At 43.2% G+C, this 20118-nt stretch overlaps 1 protein-coding gene across 4 annotated transcripts in view; it reads right to left on the bottom strand.

Moving 5' to 3' along the window:
• Positions 1-19358, bottom strand: part of LOC133448242 (plasma membrane calcium-transporting ATPase 1-like) — a 96919-nt gene extending 77561 nt beyond the window's left edge. For all 4 annotated transcript variants that reach the window (XM_061726587.1, XM_061726590.1, XM_061726588.1 and 1 more), the window contains exon 1: positions 19117-19358. The gene's annotated coding sequence lies outside the window, so the exon portion shown is untranslated. The remainder of the gene's footprint in view (positions 1-19116) is intronic.
• Positions 19359-20118: the final 760 nt, after the last annotated feature.

Raw genomic sequence — 20118 nt, 5'->3', positions numbered from 1 at the left:
CAAGGTAGCAGCAACTCTCTGCTGAGTTAAGAGGAAAGAACCGCTTACTTAAGCGGAGGGGAGGAGTTACTAAGACCAACGGCAACAGCAAGACTGGGACACATAAGAATGAATCTGGATGCAGCAAAGCATCATGGGTCTGAGGAGGAGACAACCTGTCTTTTAGAAATGTGTCCACGGAGGAGCTACGTGGACCAAGTCCTGTTAGAGCAGATACCTGGTTGTTGCTGCAACTTTCACGCTAACGTAGAGACGTAACGGGCGTTAGCAGAGACGTAATGACGTTAGCAGAGACGTAACTGACGTTAGCAGAGACGTAACTGACGTTTATTCCATTTTAACTGGGAACTTATTGCACCAAATAATGTATAAAACATAAGCGTGCACGATAAATATTGTTCCGATATTTATCTGGCCGATATCAGGAATTAGGACGTCATATCAATAAATCCGATAATATTAAAAAAGCTCCGATATCCGACAATAAAAGCTCCAGTAAAGATTGCACAGTTTTTCTTCCATCTCTTTTGTCTCCAGCTACAAACTACAGGTGAACCTACATTAAAAAAATTAATAAACATGAATATGGTATCGGTATCGGCTTGAAAAAAACATATATCCTGCATCCCTTATAAAAAATAAGCTACTAACTTAAATTACTAAAACGTGAGTCCCTGAGAGAGCAGCTGGGTTTCATGCATTTATTAGTAATAATAATAATAATAATTAAAGCTGCAAGCAGCGATGAACGGGCCCTCGCGCGTGCAATTTTCACCAATAAAAGTCAAGGACTCAAAACCGAGTCCAATGACTCCACCATGACTCTTTATGTCAAACCATTCAAAAGTTATGGCAGAAAGTAGGAACTATCAAATATGGACCAATCAGATGAAGGGGGTACGCTTTTTGGCGTCTAGCGTCGCCACGGTAACGCTTTTGACTGAGAAAAGTAATGCACGTCGTCGCAGGATGGAGACGAACATTTTGATGAATAACACACCTGGGTACGCTGTCATGGTCACAGTTTCATAGGTTTTTTTTACTGTGTTACTGACTCTCCTGTCATCTAGATCCTGCCACCCTCATCAGCCTCATTCCCTTCACCTTTGCTTCCCCGGCCCAGCTCCACACCTGGTTTCCCTCATCAGTTTCCCCTTCATATACGGGCCCATTTCCTCATGCTTGTTGCCAGATTGTCAAGTGTTTTAGCCTCGCTTTCCAGCCTTCCTGTTCTGTTCTGTTTCTGCCTGCCTGTGACCCTGCATGACTCCTGGTTTTTGGATTTTGCCTGCCCCTTCGGATTGTTTGCCTGATCTGCCTGACTACCTGGTTTTGACCCCTGGCTGCCTTGGACCTGAATAAAGTCTCTTGGAGTCTGATCTGTCTGGTGTTGTGCATTTGGGTTCTCTGTCCTGTCTGAGCCGTGACATGCACGTTACGGTTCGGGCCGTATTAACTGCCGAAGAAATGGCATAAATTGCCCAAAAATTACACGATTAATTCAAAATGGCCGACTTCCTGTTGGGTTTCGGCCATGGCGCCAAGAGACTTTTCTTTAAGTTGCGACATGATACAGGTGTGTACTGATTTTCGTGCAGGTACGTCAAACCGTATTATGGGGCTTGAGGCACAAAGTTTTCTAGGGGGCGCTGTTGAGCCGTTAGGCCACGCCCATTAATGCAAACCATTAAATATCAGATCTTTCACCAGGCCTGACTTGGTGCAAAATTTGGTGACTTTTGGGGCACGTTTAGGGGGAAAAAAGGCCCTCATTTCATCGGAAGAAAAACGAGAAAAACGAGAAAAACAATTCCTACAGATACAATAGGGCCTTCGCACTGTCAGTGCTCGGGCCCTAATAATAATAATAATAATAATAATACAAATAGATCTTCTCCATCTCTCCCCTGACACATGGACTCCAGCTTCCACTTCTGGACTGAACAGAACCGTCTGTGTCGCCGTGTAAAAATACAACTGTGAAGTTATGAAAATCCAGCAGTTTCACGGCTGAAACAACCGCAGAAAAACCAGTCTGGAGTCAGCGAGACGGAGCAGAATCCGACCCGGATCATATCTGAACCACGGGGTTCTGTCTGGTTCTGGTTCTGGACCCGCTGGGAACCGGTCCGCTCCAGTTAATCCATCTTCTTCTGCATTTCTAGGTTTTACAGAGAAGAAGCTGCTTTGATCTGCGGTCATGTGACCCATGTGACCCCGCGCCAGAGCTGGACCGGTTCTGGGACCGGTTCCGGTCCTCCCCAGACAGATCTCTGGTTCTGCAGGACCGGTTCCCCCCGATCTCCCGGTCCCGACCAGAAGCCGTGGTTTCAGTCAGATTCATCTGTAATCAGACTCTCTGATCTGCTGCTGCTCCTCCGATTTTCCGCTTCCTTCAGGCTCTGCATGTTTATTAGCCACTAATAAAAACTGTAATGAGCAAACAAATGTGATTACAGACGTTGAATTGAATCTTTGACTCACCTATTTATTACTTAAGTGTCTCAGTGCCGATAGAAGCTGATCCTAATTAGATAAGCTGATTAGATCAGACGCTGCTGCTCGTCCAGCCTCATCGCCGCTAATTGGAGGCTCGGAGACCGAGCCGGGCCGAGACGCTGGAGCAGAGAGCATGATGGGAGTCTGACGCTGGAGCAGAGAGCATGATGGGAGTTACAACCAGAGAGCATGATGGGAGTTAGAACCAGAGAGCATGATGGGAGTTACAACCAGAGAGCATGATGGGAGTCCGGGCCGAGACGCAGGAGCAGAGAGCATGATGGGAGTTACAACCAGAGAGCATGATGGGAGTTAGAACCAGAGAGCATGATGGGAGTTACAACCAGAGAGCATGATGGGAGTTAGAACCAGAGAGCATGATGGGAGTTACAACCAGAGAGCATGATGGGAGTTACAACCAGAGAGCATGATGGGAGTTACAACCAGAGAGCATGATGGGAGTCAGACGCAGGAGCAGAGAGCATGATGGGAGTTAGAACCAGAGAGCATGATGGGAGTTAGAACCAGAGAGCATGATGGGAGTCTGGGCCGAGACGCTGGAGCAGAGAGCATGATGGGAGTCCGGCGTTAGAACCATAGACATATATACGTAGACGCCCTACGGAGCTGCTGTGATACGTCATCGTCGCCGCCATATTGGATGTTCAAGACTGCGCTGTAAACTAATACAAGTAAATGGACTTATTTTCCTAAAGCGCCTTTCTACAAAGAAATGTACGTCTTATGTCTCATTTATTCATTCACACATGCACTTTTTTCCTCTTTTTATCTCTTTTTGACTTTTTCACCTCTTTTTCCTATTTTTTCCTCTTTTTTCCTCCTTTTTCCCTCTTTTTTCCACTTTTTCTCTCTTTTTTTCATCTTTTTTTCCTCTTTGTTTAGTTTTTTTTCATCTTTTTTTCCTTTTTCTCTTCTTTTTTTCTCTTTTTTTCCTATTTTTTCCTCTTTTTTTCCTGGTTTTTATCTTTCTTCCTCTTTGTTTCTCCTTTTTTCATATTTTTTGCCTCTTTTTTCCTATAACAAAATAACATATTTGAACCATTTTTCAGACAATAAAATAGCTGAAAAAATCTGAAAAATGGTTCAAATATGTTATTTTGTTACTTGAAAATTTTAAAATATGCTTTATTGATGACAACATTTTTTTTCTTTTTTTCTTATTTTTGTGAGGGGGATATATATTGTTTTTCTGCACTACCTTGTTCTCTATAGCTGATATAACATGAATTACTCCTATGTGGATCAATAAAGTTCTTATTTTTGCCATCTGAGAAAATTAAATATATTATATTTGGTGCCTAACTGTTTCCAAGTATATTAGTGCGTGTGTGAATGAATAAATGAGACATAAAACGTACATTTCTTTGTAGAAAGACGCTTTATGAAAATAAGTCCATTTACTTGTATTAGTTACAGCGCAGTCTTGAACGTCCAATATGGCGGCGACGTTGACGTATCACAGCAGTTTCATGGGCGGATACGTATATCTATGGTTAGAACCAGAGAGCATGATGGGAGTCCGGCGTTAGTAAGACTAAAATACTGTATTTTGGTAATCGGAGAAGTGATATGCAAATTAAAGTTGAATTGGACGACAGCGATATTGAAAGAGTAAACAGATTTCTTGGAGTGATAATGGATGATCAGATTAGCTGGAAATCTCATATTAACCAGTACAAAACAAAGTTTCAGAGAGCGTCTCAGTACTTAAGGCCGTCCACATTCATTACTGCTCACTAGTTCTTCCATATTTCACTTACTGTGCAGAAATTTGGGGCAATAACTAACTATAAAACCAGGTTCCACTCATTACTCAATACGGTACATTCATTAGGCTGGATATGGAGATCACACTAACTCACTATTCTTTAATAATGTTTAAAGCAAAAAATAATTCGCTACCGGATAAACATTCAGAAATGATTCATTGGGAGGGAAGGGGGTTAGAATTTAAACTTCAAATCTTTATTTGTGCGTACAACAAAAACAGGTTTTTGTTTATCAGTTTGTGGAATCAAACTGTGGAATGGTCTGAATTTGGAGTAAAAAGAAAGTACGAACATAAAACAATTTAAGAAGAAATATAAAGAAATGTTTTATTTGAGGTATAAAAGTGAAGAATGTGTATTTTCTGCTATTCTGTCATGTTGTCTTTGTATGTTTATATACTTAGATATACGTATTATTGTTTATCATAGCTCTATTATATTTATCATAGAACTTACATCTTGTATTAAACAAGTTATTTTTGTAAAAAATTATATATATTTATACAAATTAGTGTATAGTGTATTTTTTTTTTTTTTATATTTTTTACATTATTTATATTTCTTATATTTCTTATTGTTTGCACTATTGTTCTTATTTGTCTTGCACTGGAGAAATGATGCTGCTTCCAATCTCACTGTACCCAGGTACACTGACAATAAAGTATATTCTATTCTATTCTATTCTATTCTATTCTATTCTATAAAAAGTAAATACTGGGATATAATTGATGTTTAGTTGTTAAAGGGGGTGGGATTAAATAAGTTTATACTTCCTCCCACTCCTTTTCCAACATGTAACGCTTAATGTGGAATGTACCTGGATTTGTTTATCTTTTTCTCTTGTTTTTTATACATGTTATACATGTTTTATACATATTACTCTGAAATAAACAAAAAGGAACGAACAAATGAAAGCAGTTGCCACGGCAACCGGCGTGTAAATAGGCTCCCATCACACACCCACACACACACACACACACACACACACACACACACAGACGCAGCATGATGATGCACATTTGCAGTAACAGAAACTACAACCACCGTGTCCATGATCCTGCTGATGTCTGAGTTTAGGGTTCAACGCCGACCTCCGACCTCTGACCTCTGACCTTTGACCTTTGACCTCCGACCTCTGACCTCAAGGACAAGACAAGGATAAGAGTCTTAACTTAAATCTTTTAGGACAGTTTCGAAACCTTCAGAAAGGTTTGAAGGTAAGACTCTTATCCTCGTCTGAACAAGAGAAAAGCACAAAGCTATCATTACTGAACACAACACAACTACCACTCTGTGCTGCTTTACTTTCCTCGTCTGCCTCGTACAATCACAATAAAAGTCTGAGTCTGAGTTTTTCTTTGTTATAGAATAAATAAAACTGTGTATTTGTCAAATGTGTTCCTTCTGAAAGGTTGATGGGACACTTAAACGTTTAAACGCCTCAGGAAAGTACGACCAAAGGTACCAGACCAGCGCGTTTATCGTTATCAAGGTAAAACTGTCCACTTTATGGTGATTGATTGATCGGAGGTCAAATAAAGCAGCCCTGCTGCAGACCAAAGTACAAGTTACCCCTACAGTTAAGACAGACGGATGGATGGATGTATAGATAGATGTATCTAGATGTATAGGTAGATATATGGATAGATAGAAAGATACCAAGCAGCTGCAGGTTTTTAACAAGCACAGATCCTAGTGAGACGGATATTAAACACACTCGGCAGCAGCAGCAGCAGCTCAGTCCACTGACACGATCAATACACATCCCAGATACACATCCCAGCAACGCCGGCTCATCCAGCTCAGGATCGAACCAACACCAAATATGGTCAGGCCCTCAAACATCCAGCTGTTCAGTCTCTCTGCTTGTTTCTACACTTAAACCACGCTGATGCAAACACACACAAACCTTTAAATTAGCTGGAGGAGCTCATTTTATACTTAGAGTCCTGTAGTCGGAGCATCTCTCTCAGTGTTTTATTCTGCAGTCGGAGCATGTCTTCTGCAGTCGGCGCGTCTGTTGTGCAGTTGGGGCATCTCTTCAGTGTTTTATTTTGCAGTCAGAGCATCTCAGTTGTTTATTCTGCAGTCGCAGCGTCTATTCTGCAGTCTGAGCGTCTATTCTGCAGTCGGAGCATCTCTTCAGTGTTTTATTCTGCAGTCGGAGCGTCTCTTCTGCAGTCGGAGCGTCTCTTCAGTGTTTTATTCTGCAGTCGGAGCGTCTATTCTGCAGTTGGAGCGTCTATTCTGCAGTCGGAGCGTCTCCTCTGCAGTCGGAGCGTCTCTTCAGTGTTTTATTCTGCAGTCGGAGCGTCTCTTCTGCAGTCGGAGCATCTCTTCAGTGTTTTATTCTGCAGTCGGAGCGTCTATTCTGCAGTTGGAGCGTCTATTCTGCAGTCGGAGCGTCTCCTCTGCAGTCGGAGCGTCTCTTCAGTGTTTTATTCTGCAGTCGCAGCGTCTATTCTGCAGTTGGAGCGTCTATTCTGCAGTCGGAGCATCTCTTGTGCAGTCGGAGCGTCTCTTCTGCAGTCGGAGCGTCTCCTCTGCAGTTGGAGCGTCTATTCTGCAGTCGGAGCGTCTCCTCTGCAGTCGGAGCGTCTCTTCAGTGTTTTATTCTGCAGTCGGAGCGTCTCTTCTGCAGTCGGAGCGTCTCTTCAGTGTTTCTCTCTGCAGTCGGAGCATGGTCAGTATTTTATCTCGCGGTCAGGACCTGTGCATTCTTTTCTCAGCCGGCGGCAGACAGAGACCAACATTATCTAATCAGAGCGAAGGAGAGCTTGTCCTGCAGAAAATGAGGTTGTAGCCTGTGCACCTTATTGTGTTTGGAGATGGAAGCTTTTGACAGCGTTTTGTTTGAGTAATCGATCCGGGGCTTGAATCTTTTGTTGCTCTGGAGAGAGAGAGGCCGCGGCGCTTCACCGACTCCGTATCACGCTCAAATTAACAGGAATATCACAACACATTTCACCGAGGAGAAACAACAACTCGCATCTTTGTGAGGATTCTGGCACCGAAGTGAACCGTCCCGCTGCAAGTGAGAAGATGTGAGAAATCAGACGTAACAAGAGGTCAGTGGCTGTAAAACAAGAGCTTCCCTGGTTAAAAGGGGGGAGTTAAAGATAAATAAAGGCGAGAGTAACAGGCAGACATAGTAGTCCATTATTACAGGGGGGCAACCTCCCGCTGCCAGCTGGGGTAATGAAATAATGATGAAGGCCAACGGCTCCATTATGAGCAGAGCGCCGCGGCCCTGCAGAGCTGCTAGACATGAGAGCAGCATCATTAATAAAAGATGAGCTTGCATAAGAGGGTGTTCACGCCGGTCTGGGTGCAGGGGTTCCCTCTGCAGAGAGAGGGGTTCCCACGGCGGGGCTGATGTAACCGGGACCGACGGAACACCGGCCACCGTTACGTGTTTAGTTTAGTTCATTTGTTTAGCAATATAAGACAAATTGAACAATAAATGTAAAAAACATTGAAATAACATGCAAGGAAAGGAAGAAGTCTGGTGGCTTATATAGAATCCTTTCCATATATGAATAAAAAACTAAACAAAAGCTACACAAGGGGGAGTAAAAAAACAAAAAACACAAAAGAAAATGTATATTTTTCCACGACACATTGGGTTTTCTTTTCCACGTGTATGTAGGAAAGTGGATCCAAAGATCTAAAGAGTAAACTGGTTTAAAGACTAAACCAGAGGAAACTACTGGAAACATGGACATTAAGGATCTTTGGTAGAACATTTTTTATTTTTGTAATCTACATTTTAGTCTGGTTTTTATTCCTCTACGATATTGCATTATTTATTTAATTATGGTCACATGACCAGTATTTTCTCCCTCAGGGGATGACGGTTCGTTGACGACGATATTTAGTCATCATTTTCGTTGACGAAAGCAGCTTTAGTGGTTCCTAGGGCTGGGCGGTGTGGACTAAAACATTTATCACCATCATTTCTGGCATTTATCTTGATAATGATAAAAAAATACCAATACAAAAACGTCATCAACGGGAATTTATCCTTCTTTCTTTCTTTCTTTCTTTCTTTCTTTCTTTCTTTCTTTCTTTCTTTCTTTCTTTCTTTCTTTCTTTCTTTCTTTCTTTCTTTCTTTCTTTCTTTCTTTCTTTCTTTCTTTCTTTCTTTCTTTCTTTCTCTTTCTGTCTTTCTTTCTTTCTTTCTTTCTTTCTGGCTCATTTCCTTCCTTCCTTCCTTCCTTCCTTCCTTCCTTCCTTCCTTCCTTCCTTCCTTCCTTCCTTCCTTCCTTCCTTCCTTCTTTCCTTCCTTCCTTCCTTCCTTCCTTCCTTCCTTCCTTCCTTCCTTCCTTCCTTCCTTCCTTCCTTCCTTCCTTCCTTCCTTCTTCCCTTCCTCTTTTCTCCCTTCCTTCCTTCCTTCCTTCCTTCCTTCCTTCCTTCCTTCCTTCCTTCCTTCCTTCCTTCCTTCCTTCCTTCCTTCCTTCCTTCCTTCCTTCCTTCCTTCCTTCCTTCCTTCCTTCCTTCCTTCCTTCCTTCCTGTACGTTGTGCGTGGATTTAACACAGAACCATAAATCAGTTTTACACAAAAACATCAACAGGAATTTATCATTTTTACCGTGAGATACAAATTCTTATCGTGGGGAATTGTTTTGACGGTTTATCGTGAACGGTAAAATATCACCCATTCCTAGTGGTTCCCCAACAATTTGAATTGTTTGAACAGAGACTGAATGGAGAAATACATTTCTCTGTGACTTTTCCTCAAAGACCAAGTAGAAACAGAAGATATTTACAGCTTCACAGGGTAATTATGAAAGTCCTGCGTCTCCCTCGTCCTCCCTCGTCCTCCCTCGTCCTCCCCACGACCAGAACCTGCTGGACTTTAATCTGAGGGAACATGAAGGCTGATGACGCCTCATCTCCTCACCGGGAGCAGAACCAGAGTAACAGAACACGTTGGTCTGTGATGGTTAGAGGGATGCCGAGGCTTTTATACCGTCGTGGTTTTAACAACTTTAACGATCACACGGGGAGAGAGTCAGCAGATGAGAGGCACCACGGCACCACAAACCGGCGTCTCCCCAGACGACCACAAGCCACCGCTCCTCCACTCTCCCTCTGCTCTGCTTTGCAAAATAATCACTCAAATGCATTCTGGGAGGTTTGTTATGAGGAACAAATTAACTCTGCATCGGCCGACACCCGGAGACAAAGACTGGGCCGTCTGTAACGTAGACCTGACAAAGTAAAAGACATATTTACTGTAAATAATCTGCCAAATATCAGTGTTTAGGGAACAACAGACATTTAAAACGTTTAGAACTAGATCTGTCAGATCCGTCCAGGTGTGGATGGTTCAGGTGATTTAACGTCTAGGAGCAGATCCAACACCGGTCACACCTGAGGAACAGGTGAGGAGACGCTGGTCCAAGTTGGGGTTTTAGTTCAACTGGACCAAAGTCCGTCAGTCCAGACTCCACGTTCACTTCTCTCACCAACAGCTAGAGCTGCAGTCCAGACCGCCTAAACCCAGACCAAGACCAAGACCAGAGAGGACCAAGACCAAGACTAGAGAGAATCAAGACCAGAGAGAATCAAGATCAAGTCAAGGACAAGACTAGAGAGAATCAAGACTGAGAGGACCAAGACCAAGACTAGAGAGAATCAAGACCAAGACCAAGACCAGAGAGAATCAAGACCAAGTCAAGACCAAGACCAAGACTAGAGAGTATCAAGACCAGAGAGAATCAAGACCAAGACCAGAGAGAATCAAGACCAAGACCAAGTCAAGGACAAGACTAGAGAGGATCAAGACCAGAGAGTATCAAGACCAAGACCAGTTCAGCTCGAGACCGAGACCAAACAGAAACCCAGTTCTGTCCTGATCCTGTGTGATTGTATTCCATCATCCTGGTTCTAGTTTCCATATGAGCTTGTTTTCAACTGCAGCTCAATAACACAGAGAAGTGGATGATGATGTTGAACTCACTAGAAATGTTTCCATCCATCAGCTGAGATCAGATCTGTGTGGCGACTGCACTACCGCTATTTCTACACTATTGGAGGATTGACTCCAGTGCTTTTAAGGATTGACACGACTACTAACTAGTCCCAAAGTCCTCTAGCAGAATAACCAGCTCCAACACGTAGTTCCTAGAGTATCTAAATGTAGATTTGGAGGGCGGGCGTTCTGCTATCAGGCACCATTACTTTGGAACCAACTTCCAATCTGGGTTAAGGAGGCTGACACCACCTCCACCTTTAAAACTAAACTTAAAACCTTTCTGTTTAGTAAAGCCTATAGTTAGTGTTTAGTAAACCTCTAGCTGGTGTTGGTAAATCTCTAGGTAGTGTAAACTCTAGTGTGTTAGAGTCAGTAGTCATAGCTGCAGCTATAGAACAAGACTATAATAGTTAGTGTCAAATATAGCTTGGTGGTAGATATGCTGCCATAGGCCTATGCTGCAGGGGGGACCGACATGATCCGCTGGGCGGTGCCTCTCACCCTTCTTCTCCTCTCCTCTTCCCTTCCTCTCTTCTCCATTTCCATTTTTATTTATTATAAATATCTATAATATATAAATATAATATAAATATCGGGACCGAAACGTTGCTTTTTTGTTTACCCTATTAAAGTTTTTTGCACTTGACCTACAGTGTGCGGGAGACCCCCCTTTTTTTCCTTGATTCACTCCTACCTACTCCTACGCACCTGTTTCACCAAGTCTTTTTTAGGTGTGCATCAGCCTCCAGACCTTTACTACATATTAAAGATTAAAATTACATTATTTACCATTAAAGTATCCAGATTACACTGAAGAACTGCTGATCACCAGATTCTGTCACCTCGGTGTGCAACGGCATCTCAGTTATCCCAGTCCGAGACCTGGAGTCCGAGACGAGACCAGGACCACGTTAAAGAGTTCTGCAGACCTACATATCTCCCGCCGGCCCCGGTGATGTGATTAACGGCGTCGGGAGGAGGATGTACCGGGTTGTTGCTCAGCGCTGATGGAGTCTGTCCTACCAGCAGCCCTAGAAAGCTGTTTACAGTGATATTATGAGGGATCAACTAATCTGTTCAGCTCCAGTTACAGCAGATGTAGGCCACCTAGCCCCGAGCAGGGACCACTTAACTTTACAAAAATAAACTCGCCGCCGTTATGAAAAAGCACAACATTAACCTTCAGAGAGAGGGAGGGAGGGCGGGGCGGTTATTAAAGCCTTCGTTTATTAACGAGCGTCACAAGACGACACGCGGGAGGATCTGTAGAAAAAAACCATATAGAGATCCAACAAATCCATTATCCCTTCAGTTACAATTGTTGAAATTTCATGAATTAGTAGACTATAATATTTTGCAAATTATGTTTAAAGCTCATAAGAAAACGTTACCAATCAACATTCAGAAAAGATTTGAAAAAAGAGAAAGCAAGTATAACTTGAAAGGAACAGAGATTTAAAAAAGACCAAGATTCAGGACTAAATAGATGGAACGTTGTGTTTCTGTGAAAGGAATCAGTTTATGGAACAATCTGAACAAAGAAAATTAAGAATCCAAATCAAACATTACATTCAGAAGAACAATTAAAGCCTGTATGTTAAGGAAATATAATGAAAATGTTAGTTAAGTTTGAGATACCCATAGACGGAGGTAATTTTATTTTATTTTAGTTTTTCATTTACTTAGTTGTTGTTTTTTAAATTTTTAATTTATGTTATTTGTGAATTTATTTTTTGGGAAAAAGGGGCAGATTAGATAAGATTCTTCTTCTTTCTGCTCCCTTTTCATTCACAATTTATGAACATCTGTGTTTGTATTTGTATTGAATTGTTTGTTTTATTATTTTTTAATGAAATAAAGAATAAAATGAAAAATAAAAATGAAATCTGGGCGGCGCTGCGTCACGAGCATCAACGCTCGGAGGAAAACCATCCTCACGTAGCGCTCATCGCCACGGCGACCAACGCAGGAACGCACGCTTCATCTTCACAATCCAGCGCTGCGTCCGAAACGCCGCACTAAACAGTATCTACAGTATATATACTAAACAGTATGTACTCAAACAGTATACTTAAGTTTGGCACACTTTTGAGTAAATATCAGCAGTCTGCATTAATTGGGACGTACTACTCAGAGCCACACGGCACTTCCTGTCGTTACCAGGGTAATAGCAACAGTAGCTAGCTCATTCGTAAACTTTGCAAAGTTTTATATATATATATATATATATATATATACATATATATATATATATATATATATATATATATATATATATATATATATATATATATATATATATATATATATATATATATATATATATATATATATATATATATATATATATATATATATATATATATATATATATATATACACATATCTGGTAGGGGAAGCCTCTTTGTGCCATGTCAGCATGACGGGTTAGTTTATAAAAAGCAGTAAATTCATTTGTAATTTGAGTGATTGACAGGCGGTGCAGCTGCCGGCTAGCCACCATCACTTGATCCGTAACCATCATGGTACCAGGACCAGGACCAGGACCAGGACCAGGACCAGGGACCAGAACCAGGACCAGGACCAGGTACCAGGACGACTGCAGCGATCGGCAGCCTGCCCTGTACCAACCCCGTGGTTTTAGAGGTGATGGAGGGAAAAGGAGAAGTGGAACTGAGAAACAGAGTTTCTCTTTCCGGACTCTCAGATTCCAGATCTGCAGCACGAGCCGCTCCCAGAACCGGGTCACGTGACTCCACGAGCCGCTCCCAGAACCGGGTCACGTGACTCCACGAGCCGCTCCCAGAACCGGGTCACGTGACTCCACGCCTCATTGTTTTTACATGTCATCAACTTGTTTTGCCTCCTCTCTTTCCTCTGGCCAGGATTCTTGGCCTGGTGTTTTTATTCTCTCCATCCTGCCCCCCCCTCCAACCCCACCCACGAGGAGACCAACACCCTCCCCGAGTCCGGTTCTCCTTCAAGTCTGGGAACCCTCTCCAAGTCCTAATGAGCTGGCGTCCTGCCGTCCTGCCCAACAGAGGGTCTGCAGTGACGTCACTTCCCCAATTCCCCTTACACTGGACCAGCCCCCTTACTCATACTGAGTGGCAAAAACAGCTGCAACTAGTGGGGAAGACGGGATAACAGTCGATTATAGGCTTAAATTAAAGGGGACCTATTCTGAAAACCAGGTTTTCTCTTGCTTTAACATATATAAAGTGGTCTCCCCTCAGCCTGCCAACTCAGAGAAGGAGGACAGCAACCAGATTCTGCAGTGTCTGTACAGCCGCCCGGATGATCGTCCAGTGTCATGTGGATCTACGAGACAATAAGATTCTGCTCCCCACAGTTACGGAACGATGGGAGTGATTTCCATAGTTTGGCCTCCGATGAGTGAAACCACGCCCACAACTAACTCCGCCGGCCGGAGATTCCGCCATTTTTTCGTAGTGATGTATCGCGTCATTCAGGCAGCCAATCAGCACAGAGCCTCATTATCATAGCCCCGCCCACTCAGAATCCCTCATAGATAATGAGGTTAGAGAATGGGAAGATAAAGACATGGTTTAGAGGCTGAATTTCTAATTTATTTAGCAAAAACAATCAATAGCTTGTTTTTAAGACATTCAAGGACTGTTTAAAATATGTATTAGATGCCATAATAGGTCCCCTCTAAAGGCAGTTGGACTTGACAGTGACCCGTACAGTTACCCCAAGAACCAGTGGTCCATGGACATTAATATTTGGTACAGTTACCAAGAACCAGTGGTCCATGGACATTAATATTTGGTACAGTTACCAAGAACCAGTGGTCCATGGACATTAATATTTGGTACAGTTACCAAGAACCAGTGGTTCATGGACATTAATATTTGGTACAGTTACCAAGAACCAGTGGTCCATGGACATTAATATTTGGTACAGTTACCAAGAACCAGTGGTCCATGGACATTAATATTTGGTACAGTTACCAAGAACCAGTGGTCCATGGACATTAATATTTGGTACAGTTACCAAGAACCAGTGGTCCATGGACATCAATATTTGGTACAGTTACCAAGAACCAGTGGTTCATGGACATTAATATTTGGTACAGTTACCAAGAACCAGTGGTCCATGGACATTAATATTTGGTACAGTTACCCCAAGAACCAGTGGTCCATGGACATCAATATTTGGTACAGTTACCAAGAACCAGTGGTTCATGGACATTAATATTTGGTACAGTTACCAAGAACCAGTGGTCCATGGACATTAATATTTGGTACAGTTACCAAGAACCAGTGGTCCATGGACATTAATATTTGGTACAGTTACCAAGAACCAGTGGTCCATGGACATTAATATTTGGTACAGTTACCAAGAACCAGTGGTCCATGGACATTAATATTTGGTACAGTTACCAAGAACCAGTGGTCCATGGACATCAATATTTGGTACAGTTACCAAGAACCAGTGGTTCATGGACATTAATATCTGGTACAGTTACCAAGAACCAGTGGTCCATGGACATTAATATTTGGCCACGAATCCAGTTTCCTGATATTTATATGTTCTTAATTTCTACGCCGGGGAAATAGACGAAGCAAAGCTTGAAGATACAAAAGTCTTGACGCTTGGTCCGACTTCAAGGCAGGATTTGTTGGTGAAATTAAAGTGATGAGGACACCGAACTTTATGATTTGACTGTTTAACGTTAGCTACCCAAAAATCCAACATTACCTGATACAAAATGGGAACTACAAATCCACGTTTCGGTGTCTGGAATCCAGTTGTTTCTGTGAATTGCAGCGATCCATTTGTCTCTTTTAAGCTTATTTTTCAGCAGTCTGTAAAACAATAACTCCAATTTCTTGCTAAATCTATGAGTACAGTCGATCGCACAACAGCTCTTTCCCATTTTAGATGTTTTCCAGTTGCTCAAACTGAGAGTTTACGCTGACACTCAGTCTTTCTGACACTCAGTCTTTCTGTCACTCAGTCTTTCTGACACTCAGTCTTTCTGACACTCAGTCTTTCTGACACTCAGTCTTTCTGACACTCAGTCTTTCTGACACTCAGTCTTTCTCACACTCAGTGGGCGTAACCCGCTGTGAAGTCGCATCTGTGACGTCATGCACATTCCCTCTATTGGATGCAGATACAGACCACGCCCACTGTGGTCACATCACCACGATCCCGGCAGGTAAAGGGGTGGGAGAGGATCAGGTCAGGTGTGCAGGAGCACCTCACCTGCCCTGTAAAGGTACAAAGGTGACCAAACCGTTGCTATTTACGGTGGCGTCAGAACGTCAGAACGTCAGAACGTCAGAACGACCACAGGGGACGTCACCAGGTGCACCAGCGCCGGTTCTGAGCCCCCCGTCTCGTTTCAGCAGCAGCTTCTCTAATGGCCGAGACCGAGGCCACGGCCACCGGAGATCCTTCCTACTCACAGGGATCCACGGGGAATCTTTGAAGAAACGCAACACATTTCTGGCGCTTTTCCACTAGCACCTACTCAGCCCGGTTTGGTTCTTTTCCACTAGTACACTAGTACAGTGTTTCTCAATCCTGGTCCTCGTGGGCCCCTGTCCTGCATGTTTTAGATGCTACCCTGATTCAGCACACCGTGATAAAAGTACCTGTGTCATCAACAGAGCTGTGCAGACTTTGGTGACAAGTTAATGATGACCATTGATTAGAATCAGGTGTGTTGGTGCAGGGAAACATCTAAAACATGCAGGACAGGGGCCCACAAGGACCAGGATTGAGAAACACTGTAGTAGTTCACCCTCTAGGACAGGGTTCTCCAACCCTGGTCCTAGATCCACCTATCCAGCATGTTTTAGGTGTCTCCCTGCATGAACACACCTGATTCTAATCAATGGTCGTCATTAACTTGTCATCAAGGTCCGGACAGTTCTGTTGCTGACACAGCTCCTTGTATCATGGTGTGTTGAAGCAGGGAAAGATCTAGAACGTGCTGGATAGGTGCTCTCCAGGACCGGAGTTGGAGACTCCTGCTCTAGAGACTCTTAGAGACGACTTAGAGTAAGTGTAGCTTTACTAGCTTCAGCTTTCCTGCGGCAGTTTGTCGTTGTAAACGTCATCTGATCGGCGGATTTGAACTATTTCTTTCCGATCTCCGATCAAAACCGGTAGGGGCTTTATCGGGCCGATACCGATCAGTTGCCGATCGATCGATCGGTGCAACTCTACTGGATTGCAGTGGAAAAGAAAACCGGGCCGAGTTGAGATGAGGAGAGTCTAGTAGATTCTAGTGGGAAAGTGATACTGCCAGTACTGGAGTTGAGGGGGGTGACGGAGGATGGCATCCCCCCCTGAAATAAAAACGGTCCAAATCATCCCCCCCGAAATAAAAACGGTCCAAATCATCCCCCCCTGAAATAAAAAACGGTCCAAATCATCCCCCCTGAAATAAAAACGGTCCAAATCATCCCCCCCTGAAATAAAAACGGTCCAAATCATCCCCCCTGTAAAACTGCCATCCCTCCTTTCCATCCCTTATGTCATTTCATCAATGAATGTGGTTTTACTGCTATTTAAACATTTAGAGTCATCACCAGAAAAATAACACCAGAAAAATAACTTATTTGACAATTTTCACCAGTTTCAAGTAAATTTTCACTTGAAATAAGTAGAAAAATCTGCCAGTGGGACAAGATTTATCTTCTTATTACAAGCAAAAAAATCTTGTTCCACTGGCAGATTTTTCTACTTATTTCAAGTGAAGATTTACTTGAAACAGGTGAAAATTGTTGTTTTTTCCAGTGATGAGTCTTGTTTTAAGTGTAATGAGATTCTTTTTACTAAAATGAGACATTTTAACTAGAAATAAGACAAATATTCTTGTTAAGATTTTGAGTTTTGCAGTGATCCATGTTACTTATCCTGTGAAGGACAGAGTCATATTGATAAGTTCAGAAAAGTGTTTTTTATTGTTGTGTTTTGATGTATTTGATGTAAGCCCAGTGGATATTTAAAGCTTACAGAAGGCTGCATTTAACTGCTGCTATGTCATTCCTGCAGTATTTCTGCAGCTGTTTTGGTCACTGCTATTATTTGTAATATATTATATTATTTGTAATCAGCACAAATTATCTGTCCCCATATGATAAAATCCACCATCCCCCTGATTCTTTTTTACAACTCGAGTACTGATTACTGCAACACGTATTTCTCCTTTGGGCTAATTAAGCATCACAGGAACAAATCAAGTTGATATTCTGCTGTCAATCAGAGCATCCAGATGTGATTCCTGATCCTCCACATCTGCATCCCTCACCTCTAAACCTCTAAACCCCCCAGCCCGGCTCGGGTTCGGCTTGGAAGCTTCTCTTTTGATGAAAGCAGCAGCAGAGAGAATAAAGAGAATGAAGAACGAGTGGTGGCGACTCCTTTTCAGCTTTTGCCCTCCTTTGGAGGTCAAAAGCTGAAAAGGAGTCGCCGCCGCCAAGATGCCAAGATGCGGGATCCCCATTTATCCCCCCCCTCCCCATTTCTCCCTCCTCCCTCCTAACGCAATAAAGCAGGACACACCCAGCCGGGGAGGGAGGGAGGGAGGAGGAGACGGATGGAGGGAACAGGAGAAGGAGGAGAAGGAGAGGAAAAGAGAAGAAGCAGAGACTTGCTGTTGCTCATCCGCCCATCACGGCCGGTGACGTCACGGCGGCTCTTCATGTGCGAAACTCCCCATAATTAAGGAGCAAAAACCCCGCGCGGAGGATTTTTTTCCATCCATTTTTCCATTTCAGCCCCAAAAAAGCCTGAAAAGAGGCTGAAAAGAGCCTGGAAAGCAGCATTTGTCACTGCGGCTGAAGAAATGCGGGGAAACCACCCAGACAAGCCCGACCAGCTTCTTATCCTGCACGGCTCCACGTCATTAACACCAGAACAGAACAGGGGGGAACATACATGAAATCAGTGATGCTTAATGCTGAGAAGGAGTTCTGGGTTGGGTAGAATAAAGAATACCATGAGGAAACCGCTCTCAGACACTCCGACACCCGCAGGCGCTCGGAGCCCCCGCCGCGCAGCCGCAGCAGCCGCAGCAGGCGCAGCGCCGCGGAACCTCCGCTCATTTTGCTGCGATTTAACGCACACCTCCCGATTAATCGGTGAATAATTACACATTTTCCACCCGTAAACACATATATACAATCACTGGAACCCTTTCTTCAATTCGGCGTTGTTTTAAGACGTTAAAAACATCTTATTTGACAAAAACTACAACTTTTACCAACTGACAACCGCAAATCTGGCCACCGGGAAGGGGGAGGAAAAAGAAGCAAAAACAAGCGAAAATTCACATTCAACATTCACATTTCAGAAGTTTTATTAAACAAACGTAACCGGATTCGATCATTTTTCACAGGCACCGCTGTGGCAGCGTTAACAGGCGTGTTTAAGTTTAAGTGAAAGCTGATGTTTGAGTGAAGTCGGCGCCGACGACCGACGCGCTGCGACCGTCGGCTGCGACTCTTCCTCACCGGGGACAAAAACTGCGGCTTTTTCCGCCCTCAGATCTGGACTAAAAAACACGCACCAAGGGGCCCCCGGGGGGGCACTTTGGGGTGTTGCGTGGCACCTGTAGGGCGACACCAAACATTTTTAAGTGTTTTGTAAAAAAAAAAAAAAAAGAGGTAACCCGGATGCGGACAAGTGGAAACACGAAACCCGCAAGCTTACAAAACACGCAGAAAACACCACTTTCTCCGACACCGATCGCCGCAAAACGGGTCGGGTTTGGCGGCTGAGGGGGGGGATGTAATAATAGGATCATAATATGATAATAGTGGTGTCTGGAAAAGTTGATTAGAGGCAGGATCGTCAGCGCTTACCTTGCGTGTCTCCAGTCTTCACTCGCCCATCTCCGCCGGGGCAGGACCTGGATGGGGGGGTTTATGGGAGGGGGGGCCCTAGGGTGTCCTGGGGGGCCCTGGGGGGCCCTGGGCTGCTCAAAACCACTTTACTGGGACTGGGACTCACACTGGTCCCGGATCTGGTCCCGGTTCTCTCAGGATAAGGAATAAACCAGAGCCAGGAACGGAGCCGCGGCGGCGCTCGGACCGACGGTTGTCCCTGACGGGGAGGGAGGGAGGAGGGAGGAGGGAGGAGGGAGGGAGGGAGGAGGGAGGGATGGAGGGAGGAGGGAGGGAGGAGGGAGGGATGAGGGAGGAGGGAGGAGGGAGGAGGGAGGGAGGAGGGAGGGATGAGGGAGGAGGGAGGAGGGAGGGGTGAGGGAGGAGGGAGGGATGGAGGGAGGAGGGAGGGAGGACTGAAGGAGGGAGGGATGAGGGAGGAGGGAGGGAGGGAGGGAGGAGGGAGGAGGGAGGGAGGAGGGAGGTAGCAGGGGCGCCTCCAAACATCTTTCCTAGGGGGGCCAGAAGGGGCCCCTTAAATTCTTGGGGTGGAACCAAAACTAAAAGCCGTCATTACAGGACGTTATTATCTAACTTTTACTTTCTAATATTGTGATTTTTTTTGTAATCACTATATATATATATATATATATATATATATACATATATATATATATATATATATATATATATATATATATATATATATATATATATATATATATATATATATATATATATATATATATATATATATATATATATATGTATATATATATATATATATATATATATATATATATATATATATATTGTTTTTTATTATTAGGCTCAGAAATACTTTTTTTAACTTTCTAACTCACAAAAAATTACTATATATATATATATATATATATATATATATATATATATATATATATATATATATATATATATATATATATATATATATATATATATATATATATATGTATATATATA

Source organism: Cololabis saira, chromosome 8, assembly GCF_033807715.1.
Source record: "Cololabis saira isolate AMF1-May2022 chromosome 8, fColSai1.1, whole genome shotgun sequence".
Taxonomy (NCBI): domain Eukaryota; kingdom Metazoa; phylum Chordata; class Actinopteri; order Beloniformes; family Belonidae; genus Cololabis; species Cololabis saira.
The sequence above is the reverse complement of the archived record's forward strand: the minus strand, read 5'-3'. Positions and strand labels throughout refer to the sequence as shown.